This window comes from Hemicordylus capensis, chromosome 8 (assembly GCF_027244095.1).
Source record: "Hemicordylus capensis ecotype Gifberg chromosome 8, rHemCap1.1.pri, whole genome shotgun sequence".
NCBI classification, from domain to species: domain Eukaryota; kingdom Metazoa; phylum Chordata; class Lepidosauria; order Squamata; family Cordylidae; genus Hemicordylus; species Hemicordylus capensis.
This window is the reverse complement of record NC_069664.1, coordinates 13,321,910-13,333,707: the sequence shown is the minus strand read 5'-3', so window position 1 is coordinate 13,333,707 and position 11,798 is coordinate 13,321,910.

Genomic DNA, 11,798 nt, shown 5'->3' with positions numbered 1-11,798 from the left:
AACCCAAAACTGTATTCTACCTGGGTTTGGGAACTGTGTGTGTGCTCCTAATTTTTGGTTGTGTGGAAGCAAGATAAGAGGAAAACTTGGGTAGAAGTGATTGCGTGGAAGCAAGGTGGGAGGAAAAGCTACCCAGGTTTTCCTCCTACCTTGCTTCCACACAACCAAAAGTTGGGAGCACCCGCAGCTCCCAAACCCGGGTGGAACACAGTTTTTGATTGTGTGAATGATCTAATTGCATTTGCATGAGTGAGAGAGATGCATGCATCCCATCAGACATCACAAAGAAGCATTGAGAAGAGGACACATGTGCCGGCTTCACTTTTTGTGGGTCCAGGATTGTCCCCCCCCCCGCCCTTTGTCCTGTCCAGTAGTGCTGTTGGAGATTTAGTTGCATAATTTCTGATTATTAGAAGCATATTGGCAATAGCTATTGATATGCAGAGTTTTTAGCTTGACTAAACTTTAGCACAGGCCTGATTCACTAGGCCCATGTTTTGCTTCTTCTCGGAAATGTTTTGCTGTTATGGTGTTGACAAGTGGCAAACAGGTAGTTAAGCAATGGAACATTTCAACATCAAGGGCTCACAATCTAAAAAAGGAACATAAGATAGATACCAGCAATAGCCACTGGAGGGATGCTGTGCTGGGAATGGATAGGGCTAATTGCTCTCCCCTGCTAAATAAAGAGAATCACTGCTCTATCTATCTAGCTAGCTAGCTATCTCATATCTGTAGGCTTCATGTTTTGCTTCTTCTTCCCGGAAATGTTTTGCTGTTATGGTGCTGACAAGTGGCAAACAGGTAGTTAAGCAATGGAACATTTCAACATCAAGGGCTCACAATCTAAAAAAGGAACATAAGATAGATACCAGCAACAGCCACTGGAGGGATGCTGGGCTGGGGATGGATAGGGCCTGTTTCAGTTGGGTCTGAAACAACTGTCTCCTGCTACTCTTTAATGGGCCCAACTTTATTGCTCACGCTGGCTCTGGTACAATTGGGTTTAGTCAACTCCCCCCCACCTCCAACAGTTGAAGTGCAGATTGGCCATGGCTGATGAGGAAGAGCTCCCTCACTGGCCTCTGCACGTTGACATCCCTGCACAGCCTAGGGTTTGGACATTTGCGGCAATTTGCCCTCCTTAGGGATGGTGCTGCCCATAATCTCCACACATTCAATGAAGGCATGCATAGAGCTCTTTGCTTGTGCAACTGTTTGTGTAGAGGCCCAGTGTGATCAGACAGCTGCCAAGATTTGTCTTTCAGAAACAGAAACGGAAAGCAAACTAATTCACTAATGTTTACTAGTGCCATTAGGCTAGCTGCTCCTGCCTTAGAAGATGGACATGGTGCTTGAGGAGCATTATAGTAATATAAAGATTGCTCTTTGGATCCCATCGTTGATCAGTCTAGCCTTGGAATCACATAGAACATTCCCAAGGGTGTGACTCTGTATAAGTTCACTTCCTATGTCCCTATGTTGATTGTAGAATCATCATGATTGCCTATCAAGAGCATGCATGGATCTCAAACCAATCCTGGCCAACCCTGCTACCCTAAAGAGGATGGAAAGAATAGCTCCAAGTTGGCCAGATTGAGGGGCCAAGTCTAGGAGAGCTTTCATATTGAGCAAAGAGGGATTCTGATGGCTCCCCAGGTCATAAGAAGCTCTCTTATATCTAGTCTGGCCATCAGTCTATGTAGCTCAGCATTGTCTGGCTGGTAATTGCTCTGTAAGGTTTTTCAGGCATACTTGGATATGCTACCAGGGATTGAACCTGGGACCTTCTGGATCTTAAGCAGAGAACTGCTGGTCTTGTGGTAGAAAGCATGACTTGTCCCCTTAGCTAAGTAGGGTCCACCCCGGTTGCATATGAATGGGAGACTAGAAGTGTGAGCACTGGAAGAGATTCCCCTCAGGAGATGGAGCCTCTCTGGCAAGAGCAGAAGGTTCCGGGTTCCCTCCCTGGCATCTCCAAGATAAGGCTGAGAGAGATTCCTGCCTGCAACCTTGGAGAAGCCACTGTCAGTCTGTGTAGACAATACTGAGCCAGATGGACCAATGGTCTGACTTGTATATGGCAGCTTCCTATGTTCCATGTTGAGCTAAAATAGCTTGACGCCTTTTTTGATGTACAGAAATGCATTCAGTGAAAAGTAAATCCAATCTTTTGTGTTATAAGAAAACTGCTACTTAAATGAGGTGGTTGAAAAGATTCTCTTGGTACTATCAACATGTGCTCCTAGGGGAGAAAAAAAATTATACAGAGAAAAAGAGGGTAACTCTACATCAAACTATAAATATTTCATATTAGCAGATACAGCTTCAAATGCCTGAATTATATTGCTGTTTACAAAGATCATCTCTGTTACAATGATGGGAGGAAAAACATAGTTCCTAGAAGCTTTGTTGCGAATGTCAGCTGGTAACATTGAGGCACAGAGACGAGTTAAATCTGTAATATATATTCACAGACAGATCTGTGATTGGAAATTCATATTCTTTGATGCTTTACTACCAACCGAGGCTAACAAAAAAAAACAACCACGTCATTGGGACAGAAAATAGAGGGGGAAATGGTAAATAGTGGGGCATTGAAGGTTAAATCCTGTGGGTGGTGGGAAATTTGTTTATATCCCATTAGAGAGTCACCTTCAGGAAGCACAAATGTAAATCAGCAAAAGTTTTTTCTCTTAGCCCGACCTTTGGGGCGGGGGACAGGGAGAAAGATAGAGATAGATCAGTCTATGTTTGACTGTGGATTTTAACATCTCCCCAGGTAAGTGCAGAGGTCTGTGTGGCATTTAGTTACCTCTGTATTCTCCAGGTGCAAAAGGCCACATCTGAATGCAAATAATATAAAAATACTATCAGCCATATTGTCTGTGTGACCCTCAAAGGACAAAACAGCGGAACTTCTCAAAACTTCTTTCTCTCCGAGTTGGAGTCATGTGTCACTCTTTAGTTATTACTGTGTGTGCATTCCCAACATTTTAATGAGTTGTCCCTGCCACTTTTAAAGCTGCAATTCTAAACATGTCTGCTGGGAAAGAAGCCCATTTAGAATAACTGAGTTCACACATCCAGAAGAAGGATCCTGGTTCAAACATTAACAAGGATTTAATCCTGGTTATCTATCCTGGTTCACCTGATTGCCCTGAAATTCTGGACAACTCCCAGAATTCTTACAACCAACTCCACAGGGCTCATTTTGGGATGGGCTGGAGGATTAGAGAGCTCCCACCCCATTAGCAGCACACAATCAGAATTTTTGTTTGGGTCAGCAAACCCAGGAAACACATGATTAAGCTCAGCCCAGCATCAATCGCTGAAATTGGGAGCTGGGAGTCCTCCAAGGCCTAGCAGGCCTTTGCAGCATGCTTTGTGTTGCCAGTAGACTGGGAAATCTTATTAAATCACCAGTTGCCCTCTGGTTGGCCACAAAAGAGCAGGAGGCAGACCCAGACGCCTAACCAGGGTGGGGCAGGCAGGGCACGTGCCCTGGGTGCCACATGAAGGGGGGGCGCAAGATGGCTGCCCCCACCCCACCAAAATCACAAGCCCCAGCGGGCGCCGGCGCTGCTCACCGCTGCAGCTGGCCGGCATTGGGCGCCTGGGCTGCGGCACCGGGGGACCTCACACCCGTGCACCCCCCACTCGTGCAGGCGCAGCAGCTGAAAAGCGCACTCGCGAGATCTCCAAGCAGTGGGTGGGCGCTCCCATTGGCCAGTAAAGCGCCCCCCCCCCGAGCAGTTGAATCCAGCACATGCCTCCCTGCACAACCACATGGCCCAGGAGACTAAGCAGCTGCCTGCTGGGCGTTCTGTCTTCCTTAGCCCTGTGAGTTTGTTTGTCATCCCCCCGGCTTCCCCCACACTGCTTCCCGGGCCAGGCGCCTTCCTTAGAGATGTGCTCCTTCCTTAGCCCTCTCTGTGTGTGTGTTCATTCCCCCGCTTCCCTCACGCTACTTCCCCGGGCACCTTCCTTAGAGAGCTGCTGCTCAGCTCCTTCCTTAGTCGTGTGTATGTTTGTTGGTTCCCCCCCTTCCTCCATGCTGCTTTCCCGTCACCTTCCTTGTTTATTTTATTATTATTTACTGTTGGACGAGGGTTGCGTTCCTTCCTAAGCCCTGTGTGTGTGTTTGTTCCCCCCCTTCCTCCACGCTGCTTCCCCAGTCGCCTTACTTAGAGTTGCGCTTCTCCCTTAGCCCTGTGTTTGTGTGTGTGTGTGTGTGTGTGTGTGTGTGTGTGTGTGTGTTTGTCCCCCCTTACCCCATGTTGCTTTCCCCGGGCGCTTTCCTTAGGGTTGCGCTCCTTCCTTAGCCCTGTGTGTGTGTTTGTTCCGCCCCCCACTTCCCCCACATTGCTTCAAGTCTGATGTTTGAAAAAAATTGCTTAGTTGGTTTCAAGTGCTTATAAAGAATTCTATCAGTGTTCAAAGGCAGCATGAGTGCAACACCTATGCACAGTTGTTGGACCTTCCCAGCTTTTGGTGAGCTAAAGTCTCTTTCTCCCTTTTTAAAAGGATTGTATACTTCAGTGGTCCCTCTGATATGCAGCAACCGGAAGGGCGTCCACAGTTCCTAACTTGTAAAACAAGGACTGTAGGGGTTCAAATGGGCTTAGAAACTTATTTCTTTGCCCTTCATTTGGGAAGCCCTTCAACTAGAGCAGAGCATAGTTCAGGGGTTCCCAACCTGTGGCACTCCAGATGCTGCTGAACTACAACTCCCATCATCCCTAGCTACAGTTTTTGTGGCTGGGATGATGGGAGTTGTCATTCAGCAACATCTGGAGTGCCACAGGTTGGGAACCCCTGAACTATGTTAAAGTTATCTGAAAGATGGGTGTCAGATTGGATGGGGGGGTGCAATTTCAGTGCTTGCCCTAGGCGCTATTTTCCCTAGATACGCCTCTGGGCAGACCCAACCCTGCTGGCTGTTCCAGCTATAGGATCATAAAGTATGCTTTGCAGAGTATTACATCCATGGATGGCAACCCGTTTAGCTAGGGCCCTCTATGGTTTCCAGGCCTGTTTGTTCCCAGGGGCTGGATAGAAGAGATAAGGCCACATGGCCAGAAAATCAAGGTATGAAGTTCTCCTCTCCTCTTGCATTGGTTAAGAGCAGGGTACAAAAGCTGAGCTATCCTGCTTTGATCAGTCAGGTTTGGAAGGATTTTTGTGAGTTCACACAATCATGCATACCAGGGTACAATGCCCTAAACTAATCATGTGAACTGGACTCGTGTCTCCTATAACACCTAGTTCTGCCCTCATATTGAGTCTATCTAATCAAGCATTGTCTTTTCCAATCGGTTGAGGATCTCCATATCGTCCTTTTGGTCGGGATCTCCATCTTCTTACACAGAAGTCTTTCCCTGGGTGGCGGGGTTCATCTCGAGAGTGAAGACTGAAGTTAGGGCCATATGCAGACCTCAATTAGGGCATCTAGGCTTAATGACCATTTAACAAAATAGTAGGCACATTATTTAAGAAGCAAGAAGTCAGGAGAAATCAGTTCCCTTCCAAGTCTTTCATAAAAGTGGAAGGAAGTTAATTGAGAGGTAGAATGGAGCCAGGAAATCCTTCCTGCCAGCTTCCCACTGCAAGATGCTATTGGCCAGACATTTAATGACTTCCTTGAAGTTAACTTTAATCGAATAAAGTGTAACAAAAGTTAGCCTTTTGTAAACCATAAATGTTCAACTTGAGCTCACTTCTGAACATTAAAGGCAACATTTATTCCTTGCGTTGACACTTTCAAGATGTATAATCAGATGCCAATTAATTAACATCAGCATGTCAGGTATTAATTAGAATAATTGACTAATGTATTTTCTCATCGAAAACTGCTTTTTTTTCTTAATTCACTGCACTTAGTTAAATGGGAAATGCAATCAAAGCAATGGAGAAGACCTTTCAGGTCATCCCTGTCCATCCTTCTGCCAACGAAGGTTAGTTGCGTGCAGTGCATTTTTGAGTGCTCACTGTGGGTCTGCTGTTTCTGACTGAAAGCAGTTCCTCAGGGAGAAAGATCCATTTTCAATAATACGGATTTCCAGTAGAACTGAGCCAAAAGGCGTTTTCTATTTCATGACAATATCAGAATCAAAAGGTCCTCCTTTCAGATTATTTTTCATAGATTTTTGTGAAAGAAGTGCAAAGATTTGGGTTTTGTAATTTCTGACAATTTGTGATTTCTTACTGGCTAGGATGAGCCATATAAACTGGACTGGAAGCATTGCCCTCACTCTAAATGGACTTCATCCCATTAAATGCGGCTTGACGATAGCAGTTTGACCAGGATTGCTTGGAAATTCTAGGATCTCACAATAGTTTCTGCAGGGCTCAGCAATCCTGGTCATCACTTTAACGAGGATCACCATGACTGTGTGAACATAGCCATAGGTGAAGAGATGCAATTTAAAGGCAAGGATTCAAACAACAACACCACTAATTTTGTGTGACGAAGGCAATTTGGGCCTTGTATTTGAAGGTCCGACCTTCCCTACCCCATGACAAGCTGCTTTTTAAATGTCAGTGTTAAAAAGATGTTGATGACATGGGGGTTAGCAATTCAAAGAACAGACATTCTGGGAAATGCTCAAACTCTCTAGATCCTAGGAATAATTCTTCCTTCCCACCTTCATATCCACCCCCACCCAAGTTTGAGGAAAGAGTGGCAGGATGGGAAGAGGGCTCTGCTGAGCAGGATCCTTGCCTGTGTTCCACCCCTTGCAGGTAACAACAACTGCCATTTAAGATCCAGCTGAGCCAGGGGCGTGAGCCTCTTGGCGTGAGCCGATGGGTGAGAGCACAAGGGCTCTCGGCCTTGTGGCTCTCAGCAAACGAGAACAGCTGGTGGACTGCAGTAGCCGGAGGGTTGAAGAGTCCCAGCAAGTTTGGTGGACTTCTGAGCAAGAGCACTGATAATAAGATAATAACATTGTTATTATCGAAGCTCCCGGGAGCACAAGCGCCATTCCTTGCTCTCCTAATTTTTGATTTTAATGGCCCATAAATCTTTTCCTTGGACGGCTTGTTCAGTTTTTTCTCCTTACTTTGGGTTCTGTTAGGGGCCAAGGGCATTGCCAGATTTATTTGGGCTATTTCACCATTCGGGCTACCTGGATTATTGGAATGCGAACACAGGGGAGTGTAGTGAATGATGGGTCCTAAGCTCAAAACAAGAACTATTTCTAAATCCATGACTCTTCATAAACTTAAAAGAACAGGGAAGAAATGTTGCCCTTCAGCAAATACCTCTTCGGTGATTGGCAAAAGGGTGCTGCAGTCTGAAGGAGCGGAGTATTTTTCTCCTAGGTGTGTCTCCTTGTCTTCCCAGCTGTCCTCCCCTGTGCAATTAAGCTGTAAGTCAAAGGATATCATGGAGGGCAATTTTCTTTCACCTAGCCACACTTCTGAGCCTACTGTTTGTTGTTGTATGTACCCTTCCACACACTGTGTGGCCCACAAGAATTCTTCAGCTTTGCTTGCTGCCCAGATGGAGAGTGGAGGAGCCACCTCTTATTTTGCAGGAAACTCCTGTCACCTCTCCTCTCCCCAAGCAAGGATCAGCCACAAATCAAAAGCCTTCATTTGGGCTTTCAGAGGGATCTGCGTCCAGTTAGGTATGCCACTAATGGGGCTCTAACTGATTTAATTCCTTCTACTCCTGGGGTCAGACAGGGCTGTGTCTTGTCCCCTACATTGTTTAATCTTATTATTAATGATTTGGCCCAATGTCTGGAAAAGGTGGATTCACATGCACCAAAGCTGTCTGATAAATGAGTGCCAGTGTTATCATATGCGGATGACGCAGCTGTATTATCTCAGACTAGACTGGGTTTGCAAAGATTGCTGTATGCTTTTGCCTGCTACTGCAATGATAACAAGGTAGTTATCAATTATAAAAAATCAAAGGTCCTGCTTTTTTCTAAATCCAGGAAAGTATACAAATGGCTAGTAAACCAGAATCGTATTGAGCAGGTTTACAAATATAAATACTTAGGCATTTCCCCCCCAATATATTCATAACTGGAATACCCATAGGCTGTCCTCCATCCTTATAGCCCGCAAAACTCTTAGTTCCTTTTTGTGCTTCTACTATTCTAAAGGAGGCCAATATATACCTATGGCACTCCAGGTATTTCCGGCTAAGATTGTGGCTCAATTACTTTTTGGAGCTCATTATGGATACATGGGGTAACAATTGAATTGGAGAGAGTACAGTCTATATTCCTAAGAGCAATCTTTGCAGTGCCTAGGTGTGTGCCATATTCTGTTCTTTGCCTGGAATCTGGGTCTTTTTCTATAGTCTGTAAAGCTTGGGAATCTACTTTTGCTAGATGGATTAAACTCTGTTTAGAGATTCGGGAATTTTCTTTTTTTCATTACTTATGGTTGGACTCTTATCCAAACCCCTGGCTATCTTACGTAAACAACAAAATAATGCAATTGGGACTGTCTCCTTCTGAACTATTTACTCTGGAGAATAATAAGGTGAAGGAAATACTATTTCTATGGTTGCATGACATTGAATGTCAGGAACTTACATCTTCGGCTCATAGGACCTCCTCTCCCCTACATTTTGGGATCCCCCCCATGCGAGATAGAGGTGCAAACTATCTAACAACACTTCACTTCTCCAAGTTTCGGGTTGCATTTGCTTGGACTCACTTAAATGTGCTGCCCTCCTCTCTTTTGGAAAGGAGGTTCGCTAAGGATTCTTCAGTTACGGTTTTCTGCCTCTGTGGCTCTGACCTCCTGGAAACTGTTACCCATGTTCTGTTATATTGTTCTTTGTATCGAGGTGTCAGAGAAGAACTTATTTCCCCCCTGATAGTTAGATTCCCTGGAAGGTGTGAGCTTTTTTTATACACAATATTGCCTTGCAGACACAAGCTGTGAGATGATAACGATGATGATGATGATGATGATGATGATGATGACATTTGTATCCTGTTCTTCCTCCAAAGATCCCAGAGTGGTGTACTACATACTTGAGTTTCTCTTTCACAACAACCCTGTGACGTACTGTAGGTTAGGCTGAGAGAGAAGTGACTGGCCCAGAGTCACCCAGCTAGTTTCATGGCTGAATGGGAGTTTGAACTAGGTTCTCCCTGGTCCTAGTCCAGCACTCTAACCACTACACCATGCTGGCATGGAAAGGTAATCCCCCCCCCCAATTTCCATTGTCATTAGCCCTTTTTGATTCATTGTTCACCACCTCAGGAGCCTAACCCCATTATTTCCATTGCCCTAATGCCCCATTATCTGCAGTTTTGTCACCCATGTAAATTGGTGGGAATGGAACCCCTGTGGATAATGGGGTACACCTGTATTGTAACTGTTAGTCTGCTCCTCTCAAGTACTTCCTTGCTCTGAATGTCCATCAGTATTTATACAGGAGGACCTCGATATTTGCCGGGGTTCCATTACCAATTGCATCCGTGGACACGGAAACTGCGAATATTGAATTACTGGGGCTACGGAATCGCAAGGGTTAGGTTCCCATTTGTCGGGGAAATGATAAAAAATGATCAAAAATTGGCCAAAGGTTTGGGGAAATGTGGGGGAAGCTCCTTACCATGCTTCACTGGTCCCTTGAGTTATGCTGTGCCCTGAAAATTGCCTGAAAATTGCTCAGTTTCCCTCATTTTTAAAAAGAAAACTGAGCCATTTTGAGGCTACACAAAATGGAGGCCAGAAATGACCTCCTCAGTCATTTCTGGCTACCCCAGCCTGCAGATACATGAGATTGGTATGTTCCCCCTCCATTTTTCCCCCACATATGCGGAGGACAGGTGTCTTTTACCTGACCACAGTTATGTGGATAAGTAATCTTGGGTACTGAGGTCTGCCTGTAATAGCAAAAATAAGATGCTCAGTGATTTTGTTTTTCCTCAGAGCTTCAAGCTTGCCCACATTTTTTTAAAAAAAGTATAAGAGTCTGGCTAATTTGAAAGGGAAGGAGTTTCAAACATAGGGAGCAACCACTTTTCAGGGCCCTCAAGAGGAGACCTTGCACTGATTATAGCAATGTATGCAGAACCCAATATGTCAATAATATCTGCATTATTGTTTGACTTCAAGTGAAACAGGAACTCCTGATGTCAGCCAATGCCATCAATGCCACTTTTTGCTCAGCTTCTCAGAAATGAAGTTAAATACATGGGCGAAATATTCATCACGACATGTTCCTCGCTAAATGGATTCCTAAGCTAACGTTTCCAGTATGCTCCTAGCTGAAGGGAAGGACATGTAGAGGTGATTCTCATGATCGCCAAAAAGCGGGCTAAGGGAGGCTCGCCTGCTTTATGGAGACTATGAGAACCAGCAGGCGAGCCCGGTTGCTCTCAAGCAGGAAGCCCGCTTACGGAGCCCTCCTCTAAGCCCAGGTCAGCAGAGCGAGCGCTCCTCTAACCTGGGCACTATGATCATGTGTCAACATATGAGACCACCGCTGGGAGGCTAAACACAGCTTCCCGGGCTCGGGGGTCTCTCCAGCATGCCCTGTGCACTCGCACATCCTGGAACATACTGGGGGCCACATGGCCCCTGATCCCCGCAGCCGCACCCCCGGCTCCATGACGGAGCTGGCAGTTGTGAGGGTGGACGATCCAGCCTGCTTGGGTGCAGGGAGAGCAGGCTAAGCCCGTTCTCCCCGCTAACCCTCTCGAGGCAGGTCTCACTGATTGTGAGACTCGCCTCATACATTATTTGTTTGTTTGTTAAAAAATTCTTGTATACCACCTCCTCCAAAGTCTCTAGGTGGTGAACAATGACAATAGCATTTAAAAAAAATATTAAATGGCAAAAGCCTGACAAAAAAGGTACATCCTTGAAAGTCACTAAGGAGGGGGCTGAACAAATCTGGGGGAAAGGGTGTTCCAAAGAAAAGGGGCAGCCACCGAGAAGGCCCTCCTATGGTCCCAGGCACCGTGCACTACACCAGAGCCCAGGACACTAAGGAGGGCCAACTGAGAGGACCTCACAGGACGTGATGCAACCAGCTGAGAGAGGCAATTGTGGAGATATACAGGTGCTAAGCCCATAAGAGTTTTGTAGGTGAAAATTAGCACTTTAAATTGGGCCCAGAAGCGAACAGGCAACCAGTGCAGCAACCATAAAAGAGTACATGGTGTCTGTTTCAGAAAATCCTCCCTCCAAAGCATTAAAAAGGAATTCAGAACATACTTCATGGGCCATGCAGGGTCTTGCTACAGGACTGTCTGTTGCAGCTGATCAGCATTCCATGCTGAAACCTTCACCACTGGGAGTACTTGTGCCCAAAGGGGTTAGCAAACTGGCAAACACAACCTCTTCTTTTGCTCCCTGCTGACAAACCATCAGTTCACTTGGCTGAGCAGGGCTGAAGAGAGACAGCTACGGAGCCACCTCTCACACAGAGAGCTTGGCATGGCGCCAGATGTCACAGCAGGCTCACACCACCAGATTGTTGCATAAGCAACTGTTCAAAGACAGCCACAGGAGGTTAGCTCCAGTCTCTGTTTTGCATGTGCTCCATTACATGTGTTCCATTTTCCTCTCTAACACCAGCCTTCACTAAATATGTAGTGCGCATATTCCACACATCTCCATGATTTTATGTAGAGATGGCCAAATGCCGTATTCTCTGGGGCCACTCTGGATCAGGGGTTCCCAACCTGTGGTACTCCAGAAGGTGCTGTACTACAACTCCCATCATCCCCAGCCACAATAAACTATCGCTGGGGGGTGATGGAAGTTGTAGTTCAGCAACATCTGGATTACCAAAGGTTGGAAAACCCTGC